The 18,883-nt window shown below is 36.3% G+C and overlaps 1 long non-coding RNA gene across 1 annotated transcript in view; it reads right to left on the bottom strand.

Annotated features, from left to right (window-relative positions):
• Positions 1-6,754: 6,754 nt before the first annotated feature.
• Positions 6,755-18,883, bottom strand: part of LOC135312585 (uncharacterized) — a 36,695-nt gene continuing 24,566 nt past the window's right edge. The window contains exons 2-3 of the long non-coding RNA XR_010372192.1: positions 14,253-14,447; positions 6,755-12,287 (exon numbers count right to left, since the gene is read on the bottom strand). This is a non-coding gene — a long non-coding RNA (uncharacterized LOC135312585). The remainder of the gene's footprint in view (positions 12,288-14,252; positions 14,448-18,883) is intronic.

Here is an 18,883-nt window from a genome sequence, read left to right on the forward strand (position 1 = left end):
CCCCATTGTTCTTATTCCAAAAACCCCCAAACAAGTAAAGCACTCTCAAAAAACTGCACCTATTTATACAGAAAACTACTTAAGGGCAGTCATTGTCTCTAAGTGTTTTTGTACAGCCTTGTACAATAGTACCACACTGACTGAAGCTTTTAAGATTACCTTTAATAGAATGTATCCAAAAATATATTAGAGACTATTAGGGTTAAAAGCCAAGAGCTCTAAACTTAGGAAATACAAGAATTAATGCTGATAAGACTTAATTTAGGGTATACATCTTTCGTTCATTAAACACTGCACTATTTCTGATTGGCTCCTAGATTTTTCATTGCTCAGGAAGGCTTATTATGCTCAGCATATGAGAAACAGCTCAGTATTTCATTCCACTTCCTTTGTTCAGGGTTCGGCACCATGCTTTGTTTACTTCATACCATTTAATTGAGCTTCTGAATACAGAATTATTAATATTCTCATGAGTTTTTCTATGACACTGCTATAGCATTTGAATGTGTCAAAGCCGTAAGATAATAATCTTCTTAGTATTTTTGTGACATGAAATGTTATTATTCCCATTTAATAGGCAGGGAGGTAAGATCCATGGATACCTTTTCAAAAGTTTGCAGTCATTTTGAATGCCCAACTGAAGATGGCCTGTATCGTTATTTTACCCCAGCTGGCAACTAAGCACCACTCAGCTGCTCGCTCACTCCCCACCCCACCACCCGCCCCTCCATCCCGGTGGGATGGGGAAGAGAATCGGAAGAGTAGGAGTGAGAAAACTCATCGGTTGAGATAAAAACAGTGTAATACGCAAAGCAAAAGCCACGCACACAAGCAAAACAAAACAAGGAATTCATTCACTCCTTCCCATGGGCAGGCAGGTGTTCAGCCATCTCCAGGAACACAGGGCTCTATCACACGTAATGGTTACTTGGGAAGACAAACGCCATCAGTCTGAATGTCCCCCCCCCTTCCTTCTTCTTCCCCCAGCTTTATATGCTGAGCATGACGCCATATGGTGTGGGATATTCCTTGGTCAGTTGGGGTCAGCTGCCCCAGCCGTGTCCCCTCCCAGCTTCTTGTGCACCCCCAGCCTGCTCACTGGTGGGATGGGGTGAGAAGCAGGAAAAGGCCTTGACTCTGTGTAAGCACTGCTCGACAATAACGAAAATATCCCTGTATTATCAACGCTGTTTTCAGCACAAATCCAAAACACAGCCCCATACCAGCTACTGTGAAGAAAATTAACTCTATCCCAGCCAAAACCAGCACAGTCTGATTTGTTAGACAGCTTTCTGCATCACAGTATTATTTGTCTGAAGTACAACTTGTGTGCAATTCAATAACAGATGTAGGAACATAGTATTTCTGATATTTAGATATGAAATCTTTGTGGACACTAAAAATAACATCAATTTGAAAATCAAGTTCTAGGTGACTTATCTAACACTAAGTTAGGAGTCTTACGGAGATGGGGATAAATCCATTTCACCTAGGCAGTTCTGGCTGTCTAAACCATAAATCATACTTTCTTTTCCTACAATTCTTTCCTTTATGTTTACACAATAAGTAGGGGAAATGTTCCTATATCAAAACCCTACTCAGAGCAATTCTAGCATGTTACAGGGAGCAGAGATAGAATTGTTAGGCTGAGGAGAAGAGGATGAGAAAAAGAATAAGTAGTGTACTGTACTTCCAAGAAGAGCTTCATGAACTTCAGGATGCAGCAAAAAGAAAGATAAAAAAGGGAATTATAAGCCTGCAAGGTCCATTATGTTTGTTGTCATAAACAAAAAGTAAACAGAACTGGAATGAGAAGCATGCAGAAAGAAGCTGCTTTCACAGACACTCACAAAAGTAGGTGGCTTCCTTCTCTAACTACAAAAACACAGGGAATGCATTCTTCATATTTTTAGTATGGTAAACTTACCACTTAGCCCTCCATATCTCCTGAACATCCATCTAGCAGTGTTTGTATACTAAAATGGAATCTGCTTCTCAGGGACTTTCGGATTTAATATGTACAATATGTGTTTAATACACCTTTCCTGCTACAATTATCATGAACTTACTGTCTACACTATATTGCTAGCATTCTTTGCATGCTAAAGAGTAGATACACAAAGGCCTGTAACACCTATTTAATGCTGATTACAGTATCAAAAATGTACAAAGAGTAGTTAGGTGCTCTGTGGATCACAATCTTATTTTACTTTCTGTTCAGAGAGCCAGGTACAATGCCAGTCTGGGCAGGAGGAGAAAGTGAGGAGTTGACCAACCAGCTCAGTTTATAGCATTGACTATAAAGCTAACATGGTGTTAAAAGGAAGACACAGTTAAGAGTTCCTTAGGACCTCTCTCCTTGGTAGACAGAAATTCTCATCTGGCTTCCCAATTTTAAAATGCATTTGCCATCTTTAATTCATCTTCTGTTAGTACTTCAGATTTTTTCCTAAATCAAAATATTCCCAAAACATAAAGGCTTGCAAATGGAAATACCATACGTCTCTAAATGTCAGCTTATTCTCATCTATCCTGCCAGACTTCAAGTTTTGGAGTTTGATTTGAGTTATATCGATGTTATATAATTCATATGCATGTGTATAACTGTTTCACCAAAGCCGCTGCACTTCGTACAGAGGGATTATGTTTAATGAGGTCACCAGATTCACTTCTATCTTTTGCAATTTGTAATCAAGTTGTCAATGTTTACAGCTTCCTGTACCTAAACATTTTTAATGTAGGTGCTAAAACTACAAAAATGATTTCTTGAAGACTGCAAACAGTCTTAATGTAGATGGTAGAATAAATTACAAGTGGGCTATGCTAAAACTGTTAGCATAGGTAATAAATTCATATCCCATAAGAGGGCATCTTGCTTGTTTCAGCCCCAGTAGCTTTTTCTAAAACTTCAGTGTGATCTAAAGACATAATACTACCTACTATGCCAATATTCTTCAAATCTGCCTAGGGGTATCAATTTTAATGGGAGTTGGTTTACAAAATCCTTAGACATTTTTGGAAATTCTAAACCATTTTTCACTCCCACAGTGTCCAAAAATAATTTTTGCCAATTTGCAGTAAGGTATTATGTAGGTTCTGCTCTCCTAAATTTGCAAAGCGTCTAACTCAAGCAATGATGCTCACTAGTTGATATTACTAAAATTCCTGTGTCAAATAATAGATACAACCCAGAATATGGGCCTGTTGGCTTCCTTCCTCTAGGTTATACTTTCCCAGACCATCTAAAGGTACTCTTTCTAATGCAGCGCCTGAAAGGCCTTTTTACAGCTATAATGAAAAAGATGTTTTCTTGCTTTAATTAATACATGTGCATAATTTCAAAAATGACTTAGTTGTTGCTTTCATTAGTCTAATTTTTCCTGGTCATAGTGAACATTGCCTATGCAATTTTCCAATTAAAATTACAATTCTGGGACTGTAATTGAAGCTTTATCTACTGATCCATCAGTTCAGTATAGAAAAGGATCTGAATGTTACAGCTTGATTACTTTTTCCTAAATAGCCATCAAGGTTACATATTTGATTCTAAATATAACTGCACAAACCTATGTAAAAGATATTTATTATTTAAACAAAACGTAAACCAATTGCACAACAGGATATGTACAGTACTTCTCAAAAACTAAACCCATTTTCCATCTTTAGAATGTGTACCTCAGCTCAGCCTCTCAAATATGCCTTGAAGGTAGTCCATGTTATTTTTTTCTCCCTTTTTTTTTTCTAGGTTGACAATTCATTGACAAAAAGGGTAAAATTACTTAGTTTTCCAAAACCAAAAATTTTATTCATAAATCCAGCTAGTCTAATCAGTGCTATTCTTTACTCTTTTACTTTTTTTACTCTCCTCAAATTTACTAACACTTGGAAAAATAGTCAAGCATTTAGGTTTTTCGCAAAACTGGGAGTTGTTGAGCCCTTGCACTCAGGTCTTTATCATTTGATGCACTATGTAACAGAGAAGCCAGAGTTCAAATGGCTCATCAGGGCCTGAGTCATGTCAAAAAGCTGAAATAAGCTCCTTGTTGCTTGGGGCTGTCAGTTCAAAACAACTTTATTTATTTATTATCGTGCACTGCACATAAACTTACAAAAACAGGAATACATCTTTCACTGTAACTGCAACAATGCTTTTTGGGGGTTTTAATCAGAAAGAACACCTTTAGGTGATTTTGGGAACTGTACCCCAGAGGAAAGAAGCTAATAGCTTATAGTATTAGTAGTACCAGCGTCTTGATATGATCACACTTCAGCATTCAAGACCCTCTGATGGATACTCTAAATAGGTTTATTTTTAAAGAATATTAAAAGTGTGATAGGTATTGTCTGTAAGGAATTACAAGATGATAGATTGTGAGAGGAATATGAATGAAAATACAAAGTTTTTGAAAAGAATGAGTTAGCACCTGAAAAAGTAATGGTTCCGTAATCATGAAGAAGAATAAGGAACTTCATAAAAGTTCCTTAGTGGAATAGGGTGAGACAGGAGGCAGAAATAGATTTTTAATTTTTATTTATTTTTTTTATTTTTATTTATAACACATATAAGATATGATATGCACATAATTTTTTGATATATACATATATTTCTAATATATATAGAAATACGAGAAATATAGAGTAGGACAGGTAACAGCCAGTACAATAGTAATTAGAAATGATGAAATTCTGAAAACTGGTAAGGGAACATAAGGATACTAGACTAATTCTGTGGCTGAGACAACAACCTAAGAGCAACATTCATTGTGATCTAGATATGACAAAAGTATTAATAAGAGTTATTCAGTAAATTAAAACAGAAAATATTTATTAAGTAGCACTGCTTAGTACACCAACCAAGAAAGAAGTGAAACAAGAAAAATTAAGTATAAACTAGCTCTGTAGTGACAACAAAAAATGTCAGGCACTGTCTGTTATCAATTCACAAAAAGCAAAGTGGGGAAAGGGAGTGAGATTATGGTTCCAAACTCAGCAAAATGGCAATACTGAAACAAGATACTGTTGAAAAACTGCAACTCCCTGTTGTTTCCAGAGTAGCTTAAACCTGCCGTCTTTTGCAAGTCCAAGCTAAATTCTCATCTTTGTGGTGGCAACAGAGTCTGCCTCCTGCTAAGACGACCTGATGCCTGTATCTTGTTTCCCTGTGAGTTAGTGACTTCATTTCCCAGAAAAAACGTGAGAGAGTATTTTACATTTTAGGATATAAAACTGGTGGAAAATCACAGCACTGCATACTGCTGAACTTCAAGCATCATCTACCATGAATAAATATATTCAATTAAGATAATATTCAAGAGCCCTTAAAAATTGGCTGAGGAAATGTCTGTTCCTCTTATGTTCATTTTAATAAATTTCCAAACAAGAAAATTCCAGCAGCCTGAAGAAATTTTAATCTGCCATATTCAGTAGCTGGTAAGCCTTATATCAGTCCTAAGCAATAATGGAAATGTTGGTATAAAATTCACTGATAAGAAATTCAGTGAAAGGAATACAATTAATGTCAGCTAAAATGATTTTACATAAATTAGATCTAGTCAAATAAACCTGATTCTAATGTTTGATTAGATAACAAATTTGGCTGAAAAGGTAAATGTGCAGATGTATACTCAGACCATGATAGGCATATGACACAGTCTGACCCAGAACTTTGATTAACATTACACAATACCAACAGATCACATAAGAAATTGAACCAACAGATGGATCTCAAGGGAGTAAGTGTCAGCTGGGAATGAGCCCTGAATAGGTTTCCAGTGGAGGTCCATAGGGATTAGTTTATTTGACATTCAACTTTTATACAACAGTCCTAGCAATTGTCCAGAAATAAACAAAAACCATTGATAAAACTGATGAATGATGCACAAAGTGGAGCCATGAGTAATAAAGATGATGACGTGGAAATGTGGTGGATGCATGATTTCTGAGTAAGATGGCCCACTTACACACAGCCAGATTCAAAAGAATCAAATAAGAAGTCAAACATCTTGCAGCAGGCAGTGCAGGAAATTTATACATAAGACAGGGTTGTAAAATGAAAATCAAGATTCCAGAGAGGATATAAGAGCCATAGTGGACAAACAACTTAATGTCTCTTGTCAGTGAGATGCTGTGGCAAAAAGACTAATAGGAAAAGCAGAAGCGAGACACTGAGTTTCTTTCTGTTATAAGATTTAGAGAGGTTCAATATTGGAATGCCATTCACAGTTCTTATGCCTCCACTTTTTAAAATAATGGTGCAAAATTTAACCATTTGCACAGAATTCAATGAAGTCCCACAAAAAAAAAAAGGTGTAAATAATGGAATTCTTAAAGCTTTTGAAAAGGATGCTTAACTGCTTCTAATAACAAGATAGAGATGTGAGCTGATTACAGTGTAGCTGTATTTCCCTGGGAAGCAAATAGCAGGGATCAACAGCCTCCTTAATTTAGTAAGTGAAGGCATTTGATTTTGTTATATCCAGAGCCAGTGCCTAGAAGCTGAAACCAGCCAAATTCAGATGAGAAACAAGGCAAAATATTTAACAGCTGGTGTCAGAATGATAGTTGTAGATAGATTCTAAATAGGAATCTTACTATGAATAATCTCTTTCTTGGTCCAGTTCCATCTCTTTTTCTTCCTTTTTCCCCTCCTCATCATTTTCTTGGTATGATGAAATGTTCCATCTGGGTAGATATTAATGTATTTCCATCCTTATTAAAATAATAGAAAACAAAATTACCTAGAAAGCCAAATCCAACTAATGTTTAAGGTAAACTGCTGTAACTCAGATGTACATGTTGGAGTTAATGGTGAGAAACTTTTAAAACCAACAAGCAGTTTTAAACACATGGAAAAACATCAGCATGTGAATCCTGAACAGAATTAAGCAAGAAGATGAATACTTGATCGATGTTTTGGGACAGCAAGAGGGTAAAAATATCAACTTTTTATTAATTTATGTTAAAACAGTAAGACAAAACTGTACTTCTACTGCACTATGAATTGTTTTAAAAGTGCTGGGGGAAATTCTCCTTTTCGAGCTCCCCCTAGCTGTACTTCCTGGCTTTCTCCATCAGACCTAGTCCTAAACCTAACCCTGTCCTTAATGTAAACCTTAAACCTAAACATAGACTGAGCTTTAGGCAAAGTCCCCAGACAAAGTGTCTCACAGCAAAGTTCTCGACGCCTTACACTTTCTTTTTGTAGCCCTTTTTCCAGCCTCACTCCAGCTGCACCTGTGGTTTTTGTCTCTCTCTGAATTCTAATCCTAACCTGACTCTGCCTTAAATGAAAGGTACCCCAAGGCAAAGTCAGTACAAGGTGATGTGAAATAAGTCCTGAACACTCCTCATAATTAAACAGACATTTGCATATTTCAAAACCTTGGTCATAGACTTGGGTGTTTATTTTGATATTGTTGCTATTTTAGATCAACAGCTCTACACATCCTCAGGAAAAACTCTTATTTATTATTGCATTGCTTAGACAATGTGATCAGGGTTTGAGACACACTGTGATGGTCTTTTCCATTCTTAGAAGTGGCAATTACACAGAAAGGTCATCCTCATATCCTGTGAATATTTAATCTCAGGTTACAGATCCATACTGAAACATTGACTGTGACTTCATGCAGATCAACAGTCACTAGAAGCAACACTTCAAAACAACATCATCACATACCCTAGCATAGCATTTGTTGTCAGTCAGAGACATAATCCTTATTCAAGCGTTTACTAGTAGAAATACATAAATCTTTCTCAGTTTTGGAGAAGTTCTGTTCTGGAAAACTTACGTTCTTTTATATTTTCTGGTCTTAGTTTACCTTTAAACACTGACTCCTCACAAATTGGTGACAACAGTGAAGAGAACAGTGCTTTTAATGAGAGCAAATATAGACCAGTGTTGGATAAATAAGGTGGGAGAATTTTCTAACAAAATTTGTCTACACTGAATCTTCTTACCAAAGTCTTCCAGTTTCAGTCTTTAGCTGGAAAAGTTATCTCACGTTCCATATGTAATTTCTGCTCAGAGTGAGTGAGTCTCTCATCTCAAAAAATTTTGTGATGAGAGGAGTCAGGCTTGTGAGAAACTGAAGCTGCAGATCTCAGATCCTCATCTAATTCATTAAAAGAAGGCACTTGTGTTTGTTTCCTACATATTAATGAATACTGGTGGCTATTCTGTGCTTCAGTGTGCCTTTTCTATGTGGTTCGGGTTTCGTTTTTGTTTTTGTGTTTTTTTTTTTTTTTTTTCTGAAGCCAGTGACATGTATGAATTCTGAGAGCTTCAGAACAGAATGGACCTTGAAATCATCAGAATTTTAGTGGTACAAAAAGAGCATCTTCCTGTCTCATTTTCATTATGAATTGCTTTTGAAAACTACCCCTCAAATTTTTACAGAATAAACTATTTTCGCTTGTAAACCCGCAATGATTTTTTATCTGCAAGGAGAGTGGTTTCTGCCTTTTTCTTTGCATGCTGTTGAATCCTTTCTTCCTAGAAAATGTAAGCTGTCTCTTTCCCATTTAGTGTCTGTTATCCTACATTTTTTGGCCTATGTTTGACACAATGAACAGCAGCTGAATGAGACATAAAGGATTCTATGCCTGTTGTTTAAAATAGAATTATTTGCATGATGGTGTATCCTGGAGAAGTAGAAACCAAGAATGAGGGTATGCCTGAGCTTAAACTAGCTGATGCTTGGTCTCTAATTTAGGATGAAGTGAGTCATTTTTCGTGCTCTGACACACGTAAAGGCCAGAGGCACCATTTAACTGCCATCTGAAATGCCCTACAGTATTTGATAAGGGAATGACAGAGACAACATAGGATTGAAGAGAGTTTCATAGATCTGTGGTTGTAGGATTCAGATGCTTGTTGGGATATCCTGGACTCCCTCTATTGACACTAGATGATGTTTAAGCAACTGAGCTGAGCCCTAGATCTCCATTAATTCCATTAACTGAATGTCAATCACTTACTGCACATGGTATGGATACTTACCTACACTGAGGAGTCTTAATTTGGAAATGAATAACAATTCAGGTCAATATTACCATGAAATCACCAGCCTGTTTAGACTAAATGTGCAAACGGTGAAACATATTTGATATATACAAATTCCTTCAATGAGTCCTAAAATCTTTTATGTATGGAGTTAGGGACTGGGAGGTAGACAGAAGATTGATTGTCTGAGATACATCTGTAGGTAAAGTCTTATCCAGGTGTTGCAGTCATGAGACTGAGCTGAAAATGGAAACCTTATGGAATAAGCCTATATATGTTTGTCAAGGCCCTAGTGAGTATTCTCAAGTGGATATTTTAGAGGAAAAATCCCCCCGTTTTTGGGGAGGGGTCAAACATTTTCTAAGATCCTCAGCGGTACACCTTGGTGTTAGTATCCCCAGAAACAGAGTCTTTGCGTCTAGAACTGTTCTAGGATGTTTTAGTGAATTTTTTTAAATTGTTTTATTTTGCTTGTTCCATTTTGTTCTGAGAATTTTTTCTTTTCCAGGAAGAAATCAATGTAAGCCAACTGTCATGGAAAACTTCTCATAGTCCAAAATTAATGCTTACAGTTTGGCAAAAGAGTAAGTGAAAACAGAGTTTTACAGTGATAGGCTTTAAAGAAATGTAATTATATAGCCATCAGTACATATATGTACTTCATAAAAGGACTGTAATGCATTAAAAGCTATTGGGAAAGGGAATGTTCGGATACAATCCCATTTTTATAAGTCTTTTTTATTCTAAAGTTACTGTGCATAAGAAAAAATTATTCACGAGTCCTTATTTGCTGTTCTGGTGTTAGCACATTTGCAGAATTTTATTTAAAACTCTTTATTTTCTGTTCCACACAGATAATGATACTATGCAATTGCATTTCTAAGCATTGGAGCTATAGACAAGATTCAGTTCTGCTACACAATTCTCTGTTTCATGTTTCTTCTTGAAACATCAACTCATGGAGTTGTGAATTTGTGAAAATTGCCACTACTTTTGAATCAGCATGATATCCTCTATAAAAAAAGAAGACTGACAGAACTGTCCACTAACTAAACTGTCATTGTTGAAGAGAAGGTTTGAAAAGCCTTCTAGCAATTGCAACACTGCGATTGCTAAAAATAAGACTATAAAACATACTATGATTGTTTAAGGCTGAGACCTGAATTGGGGGACACATGAGACATCTAGATATTGCAAAAATTGTGCTTGAGACTTGCAATATTGAGTTTTTAATAGTGCTTTCTGTAGGCTTAATAATTCTAAATTAATTAATCAGGTGTAGCACAGATCAACTAGTAGAAGTCTAGTTGAAAATCAAGCAGATTCTTTATAGATCTACACTGGGAGAACGTGTACACATATTTAAAAGGAATTTTCAAATAAAATCCAGCTACTTTTGTGCATGCAAATTTCAGAGTAATTAGACATCAATAATTAACACTTTTGTGAAAACTTTATGTATTAGAACACTTTAGTGAGTAAAAAACCTAATTTTTTGAAATTTTTTTGTCCTTTTAGGAAAGAAACAAGGCTGAAGTACAAAACAGATTTTAAATTGAGATATAAGAATGTGACAAGATGAGTTTTAGTAGTAATGACGACAGCATAAGAATTTTAGATTACTCTGCTCCTGATTCAAAAATAGTTGGAAACAAACGTCAGCTTTGCATTACTTGTTTTTTTTTTTAGCAAAGTCATAATGAGCAGAAGCAAACATATTTTATAGCATTAAAAATAGAACAGGCAAAAGAAGCGCTGAGGTTTATATCCAGAGTAAGGAGAAACAAAGGACTCAATATAGGAATTCTTCAGAAAAATGTTGCTACCATAACTACCAAGCACAATATGCACACAAAAGCAAAATTACTTGGGATGACACATCTGTGGAAGTAGAGTTTCTGTGATATCATTACTCATGTCCGCTGTATATTTATTAAAATATGAGCTTGAATGCATTTGTGAAAACTATGAAATAAAGTTAATATTCTGGCAGCTCTAAAAAAACCCACCTAATGTCTAGTTTCTAGTAATTTAAGCATACCAGCATAAGAAACAGATGGCAAAATAGCTCAATCCTTTGGAAAATCTTCTGTTAACATTAAAAGGTACACCTGCTGAAATGTGTGATCTTACTTTAAATGTAGAAAAGCATTAATAGGAATGTACAGCAGTGTGGTTATATCTCTTAATTGGTATACCCTAGTGGAAACAAACATGCTAATTAAGCGATCATCCTCATTATAAGAGCCTGAGAGGAATACACATTGCTGGGAGACATTCGTTTCTATTTCAGCAATCGCTTTAAAAATAATCATAGTAGGATGCCTGAAATATTTAAATTATGTAAAGGTAAGTGACTCATTACAGAGCACAGAATGAGCATGAAGGGAAAAGGATTGCAGCTGAGAATTTGTGACACAGAACAAAGTTACACCTTCAGTTTCCTCTATAGGGGTATTGTGGACAATACCAAATTGCCATTTTGATTTGACTAGGTTTGTCATTTTTCTAATCGTTAGACAGGAAAATAAATTGCATTTAATGTATTTTCTGAACTCATTTGGTTTAAGGCTTTACTTTATTACAGGTGCCAAACTAGAAGTTGATTTCAAAGTTCTTGGACATTAATCTGGAACTCTTGGTTCAAATTCTTCTTGTCCTCCTTTGGGGTTTTGTAGTAGCATTCAGTGAATTTTGCCTCCATATTCAAATATGCTTCAGTCAATCCAAAAACATTTCCTCAATTTTAGAAGGCCCGCACTGTCAGACTCAAGGTAGCTGATGGGTACATCCGAATGAGAGAGGCATTGCAGCTTCCAGACTCCCGGTCTTCAGGTACAGCAGATGCTGACAACAAAAATGTGTCTGAGTTCTTGACACCTTCTGGTCTACTTGTGACTCCAAAGAGACAGAGGTAAAAAACCCCAAAAATTCAATTGGATGCTGAGAATAGGGATGGAAACCAAAATACTGAGTATCTTCTCAGGGAAAGCCTTTTTTGTGGAATTATAGACCATTTCCGTTAGTCAAATCCAGTGAGGGTGAACAACAGTAGTTTCCCTTGACTGAATTGTGTACTTTGTTTTGAACCATGGGGTTGAAGACAAGCTTAACATTTATCTGATTCTTACAATGGCGTGTCTAGTTGTACTGAATAGATGACAGAAGCCTACAGAAAATGACAAATGCTGTCACAGGATCATATAGCATATGGAATGAGGACTAGAACTGAGGATTTCTTCACACAATGCATTAGGAACTGCATTTGGGGATATGTTTGTTCCTAGAAAAAAAGGGAAAAGAGTCAAACAAATTGTATAGTTATTGCTAATTTTTGATGATGAGCCTATTAAATCCAGTATTTTATAGGAGGTTGGACACGCTACCACAAATTCAGTCTTAAACTCATATAGAGCAAAGAGAAAGAGGAAGTTTCTGAGATGTTACTTGCAATATTAATCACCTGCAATTAAAAAATAATCCAGCAGCTAGCACAACATTACATCTCTGATAACAGTTTTATTCCTTACTATAACCAGAGGAAAACAAGTACAACTCTACTTAGCCTTTTCTCTGTTATGTGTCAACAAATAATAAAATAAATTGTATTTATATCCAATACCTCACAAAACACATAGCACTTACTTTTGTGGTCACAAGAAATAGAATTTCTTATTAGTTGGCATAAAATATACCCTTTTCTTTCTTTCAGGTTAAATGAATAGAGTAAGGCTGAAAGAATCCCAACACTTTTCTTTGGTAGTTCCTTGCCAGTCCTACTTCAGCTGCACCCTGGTCTTTATAACTATGTGTCTCAACCCTCACCTCAATGCTTTCCTGAACTGTAGGAAATCCACTCAGTGCAACATGAGCTTTTGAGAATCTGCCGGAAGCTTCTTCTATAAGATTTCAGGCATAATTTACTATAAAATGAGATCTTGAGTCTTTATATTTCTACTTAATTTGTCTGGTATTTCTATTTAATTTAAGGGAAGTGGAAATAGATGAAAACACAAATATAATCTTACTGTTTGGTTACCAGCATTGGTGTATAGAATATAAGATATACTATGTGTCTTATAAGTGTAAGTTAAGTTACAGTATGCAGAGATAAGGGCTTACTCTTGACTTGAATAAAGGGTGAAAGCTGTCTGAGCACAAAATAGTTGCTGAATTGCTGGAATTAAAGGGAGTCAGGTAATAAAAATGCAGAACAGAAAAGAACCAAACAACCCTCCCTGCTACCCTAGTTTTGTAATTACATGTAAGACCTGAAGAAGTCCATAACAGCTTTGAGGTTCCTTTTCTGAACTTCAGGTCTGGAAATGTTCCTGACAGATTTTTACATGTTTTCCTTAAAAAGTGTTCAGAACACTGAGTGATCAGATTCCATAAGTCATTCTTAATGTGATTTGTGACCCCTGACTTTACAGCAGATATAGGTATAAATGCACGTGTTTGTCTCTCTCTAAATATATCTATTCCTATACCTTTACATACATATGTAAATAAGTATATGTATATGCATATGTATATACAGAAGGATGAAGCTCTAAGAAGTTAAAGAATATACCATACCTACAATTTAGGAGTACTAAGCCAAACAGTGCAGGAAAGAAAAAGTCCTACAAGTGCATCTGTACTAACAGCTTGTGTGCTTCATTTGCGCTTGTTGCAATGTAAAATGTCTGACTCTTTCAACATACCTAAAAGACAGGGTTTACAATGAAAGCACCCCAGACCTTTGGTGCATGTGTCGGTAGCAGGACAACTAGGCACTTGCTGTAATAAGAAAACCAATTGAAGAGACTCCTTGTACAGCTGAGTGGCGGCACTAGAATTTTCAGTGCTCAGATGTAATTAGAAAACAGCTGTGAAGGAAAATCAATTGTTCCTGGTCGTCAATGGCTAATTTTCCACAATCAGAATAAAGAATGCAATATGACATCTTTGAAAGAAGCAAGTAATTGTTTATCCTTTGTTTACTGTTTTAACTTTTCTCTGTTTATTTGTGCTAGCTATCCTTTATTTTCTTCAGGACTATTCTTAAAATACTTAGATTCTCCTAATTATACTTAAACACTGTTTAGCTGTAAAAACCTCTTTTAAAGGGTTCTTTAAGGTAATGATTTGTGATTCATGATGGAGGAGTTGAACAAATGCTTATAAATTACTCCGTGATAGTTTTATAATGGAAGACTTGATAAATGAAAAAAGTTGAATCCCATCAATGAAATTGCACACTTACTAATTTTAAGAAGTGTTTGATCCATCAGAGGACTAAAGTCTTCAATTCTTTGTCCTGCTCTTCAACGTGCCTTCAAGATACACCTGTATTCTAATATGCTAATTTTCTTTTTGTTGACATTCTCATGAAAAGGGTAGGAGGTGAAGAGGATTGTGTCCATCAGGTAGTGTGAGTAATGGATTGCAGGAGGAACCTCTGCAATCCAAATCATGAGATAAAATTACAACAAGTTTGAATTCTGGCACGAAAATATGAGTTTTAAGTTGTGATTATTTGTATTATACCAGTGCTGTCAATATGGCTTTAATATTCCTCGGTGACAGAAATTGAAATTCCAGGAGTGATGGCTGTGCTGAACTCTTTTGAGCATGTAAAATGGTGTGGTGTTAGATGAAATCACCCTCAATTCATTTGTTTATCTTATGCTGCACTGTAAATTTAATCTCTCATTACATTATTTGGATCCTAATTTACATGGGTTTTGAGGTGGGAAAGCAAAACACATGTATTTGCAGCAATATTCCCTGTGACCCCTTGTTAGTTTGAGGAAATGGTCACTCAGAGAGAGAAACGCTCCTGTGAGTGTGCATTCCAGGAGCCTACACAGCTCTTCAAGGCAAAAACCAACCTTCCTTTGTTGTGGGTTTGTACAGTGCTTAGCCCAGTGAGGACCTGATCAATAATTTGAACCCTGAGGAGCCACTTCCATGCAGCCAACTACTGAGACAACCATGTTAACAGCTCTTTGGGAGCAGACCAGGAGCAATACCATGCCCATTGCCCTGTGCTGCTGTTGCAAAGTCTTCCTGCTCTGGCAGGGGTAGCAGCTGCCGACACTGGAGCGCTGTTTTTTGGCGTCAACACCCAGCTGCACACTGTAAAACTGCACTCACCTCTGGAGGGTAAGCCGAGGCACAGGCTCATGCTGCAAGTGTGTCTTATTTACATATTTACCTTTCTTCTCCAGTCATCAGGGCTGGTATACAGACTGATGGCTGTGATTCTGCCTTCAGCCCTTAAGTCAGATGCCAGCCCCTAGACCTGGACCTATTCTGTGTCACTATTTTTAAATTAGCTTGTTCATTTAATGGCTGTAGACAAGATTCTGCTAAACACAGTATGTTCTGAAAAAAAGATATTTAACTACAAAGGTCCTAAAAACACCACATAGAATAATAATAAGGAGGTGCAGTTCCCATATTTCTTTGGTAAAAAAGTAAAATCTTTTCACAGCTTCCAAATTAGTCTGCCAGAAAATTTCCTATTTGTGGCTTTGGGATTCATATAGGAAATACTATTGGAACAGCATTCTTTTAAACAGGGTATATTCTTTCAGAATTTTGGGGTAGCAAAATCTAGAGAGATGCATAAAATCCAGGCAAAACAATAAAATATTTTCAAACTATTAGTGAGGACAGATATATTGCCATATGTAAGTTTCTACCTAGGAGCTTTAAGAGACTATCTTTCCTTGGCAGGATGCATAGAAATCAGTGAAATAAATCTGAGGCAAGATCTATTCATTTACTTGGAATAGTGGGACTGACTTTAGTGAGCACATTAAACACTGGCAGTAGAGTTACTTTTTGGATAAAATATCTAAATGTCAACTCTCCCACTTACGGCAATTTTACATCACTGGTCATTCTGTAACTGTGACATGGTTTCTTCTAATTTACAACAGCATAGATGAAATTAAAATAAGGGTCAAATGATTTTGCAGACTGAGTAATTTATTTCTCTGTGGCAGCTTCAGAGTCAGACCAGGCAGATAGAAACTAAAGGTTGCATCATCCAGCAGTTCAGTAACCTCCCTTAAATTAATCTGGTGATCTCAGTCCTGTTCCCAGGGGATAAATGTTTCCTGACAATAAGCAAGCAAACAAACAAATAAATAAATAAATAAGTACCATCACAACTGGCACTCTTACTGAGAAGTCTCTATAAAGGGGTCAAACAGTAAGGCTGAGGGCTGAAGGGACAAAGAGAACAAGCTATTATACCTTCTAGGCAGTTTCTCAAGTTGAGGATAGTTAATGAGCCATCAGTGTGGCAGGGAAGGTGGTGGAGTTGCCCACAGTCCTGTCTCTGTGACCAACAACCTTTTATGGACATTGAAGTTGCATGGAAATGCTTTTCAAGATGAAAGCTGAGCAGAAAGGATTTTTCTAAATGAGTGAAAAGATCTATTTGAAATGCTTAGTATGAGATGAGTGAATTGTTTTCCTGACCGGCAAGCTATGGACTAACATGAAGGTTAACAATCCAGAGAGGGCATTATTTGCAGGAACAAGAGTGGCTTTAGAAATGTGAACAGGTGATAAGCAGTGGCAGAAAGTCATTCTCATCTGCAGAATTTGGAAGATCATTTATTAAGACTGTGTTTTACTATTAAAAGAAAAATCCTGCAGAATATATTTACAACAGAAGAGGGTAAGAAGAAACACTGTCCTGATGGCTTCCAGTGAGGGGTGTGAGGGGTGTAAGGGTTCGGGTTCAGGCAGGTATGATATGGGATGAAGTATTTAGAATTGAAAGAAAGAACAGAAAAGGGAGGATCTAAGAGACAACAGAAAAAAAATCACGTGGAGACATAAAAGTTTGGATGGTCAAATAAAAGGAAGGATATTGCGCCAAGCAAAGATTTTAAATGATATGCAGGATCTCTTAATTTTAACATTTTTCCTTGATTCTTACATTCCACAGCTCTGCTTTATTCCTAACATTAGCACAACTAATATATCTAACTAAAAAGACATGCTATTGCTTGTCATACAATTAGTAGTGCAGGGGTAAGGATGCTAATGGTTGAGCAACAAAGTTTGGAAAATATTGACATTCTAGAACATAGATCCAACTCCAAAATTCTCCAGATTCATCCATGTTAACTGTTCCTTCTTCTTCCTGTGTATTTTCAGTCTCTGAGCCTTTCGCAGGTGACAGCATTAAGATTCCAGAAAGCACAGGGGGGCATTGAAATTCCCTGCAAGCTCTGAATCTCTCTCCATTGATCGGTGTGTCAGTCCCTGATGCAGTCATGCACAGATGTTACACAACAGCAGCAGCAGGTTACAGAGCTCTAAAAATATTTGGATTTAATTGAAGAAAATGTAAATGTTTTAAGCCCTTTATTTAGAGCAACAGCTTCCTCTTTGGCATAAAGCGATGCCTGTTGCAGCTAAAAGGTGGCTTATTCTTTTTAGAGACTACAGTTGATTCACACAGAAATTGAAAGGGGCAAAAAAAGGAACAGAAAACATGGCATCTGAAAAATAGTGTAGACAGAAGAAGAAGGGAGAAAGCAGACACTTGAGAAATTTTTCAAGCATGATTCTTTGTCTTCTTGAACTCTGATTTAAAGGTTGCTTAGCAACAGTGGCAGTAACAGCTGGGACACCCTTGATCTTGTTGTGTAAACTATTAAAAATAGGTGATGGAAAGTGGCACCATGGAAACAATGACAATTCTGAAGCAGGTGTCTGCAGTGCTGCTTTTCAGCTTAATGTCAGAGGTGTAAATTACAGAATTACTTTCTTCCTTTAATCTGAATTTTTAGGAAGGAAGGAATCTTTATATCCCCAAGATTAAATAACACTGAAGATAGCATTATCCCATTCTGTGGCACTGACTTCTGATTACTGCTTTATATAATTTCTTACCAGAACCTTTAGAGGATCTTAATTTCCAGAGACTGAGGTCATTTCACTCCAGTGAATTACTGAAGCAGTCCTTCAGCAAGGAACGTAAATGGTATTTACAGTATTAACCTCAGCTATGCAAAGATCATAACCTTGGTTTCAGCTGGACAGTTTAGCTAAAACCTCACCCCAAATTACTATTATTAAAATCATAATCTGAAAATGCTTACCTTTTACAGGGCTAATGATCATAGCTATGATTAATAAACATAGACAACGGAATCAGCAATGCTCATTCTGAAAACATTCAGAGACGCAGGGTCAAGATTTTTTTAATATGACTAGTAAATCTGGGGCATGCAGAAGAGGACCAATTCTCAGAAACAGTAAATGTCTGCCTTTTGAAACAAACTCCTTTTAAGGCTCTGAAGTTCAATGTCTGTGTTAAAGCAGGCAAAATTTCTTTGAAAACATGGGACAATATCTTTTATTAAGCTATGAATATTGAATGTGAATAAAACACTCTGTATTATTAGTGACATTTTTATGCATTATTAACTTAAAATGTTACAAAAGAGAAAAATCATCCCTGGCCCATGACAGAGTTGCATTTTACACAGAATATTATTTTTTAAAGTTATTTTTAATGAGAGATAAACAGACTGAAATATTCAAAAAAGACTCAGAGGTCTATGACATTTTGACATCTCTGTCCTTATCCTGTTCTTTGTTGAAAGAAAGAATCATCTGGAAAAAGAGCATAAGGAATTGTCTGTCTGGTCAATAAAACTGTGGCTATGAATCTAAATAACAACTATTTAGGATATTGTGACTGATTGAAACAACCCCATCTCTTTATTGCAATAACTTTGAAGAATTCAGCTTAATTTTTTAACACTACTTATGAAGTTGAAAACTATTACCTTCTCTGAGCATCTTTCCTGCTGCTGAAATCAGTATATTGCTAAAGCAGTATCTTGTATCAGTCTTGCT

Source organism: Phalacrocorax carbo, chromosome 3 (assembly GCF_963921805.1).
Source record: "Phalacrocorax carbo chromosome 3, bPhaCar2.1, whole genome shotgun sequence".
Classification (NCBI taxonomy): Eukaryota; Metazoa; Chordata; class Aves; order Suliformes; family Phalacrocoracidae; genus Phalacrocorax; species Phalacrocorax carbo.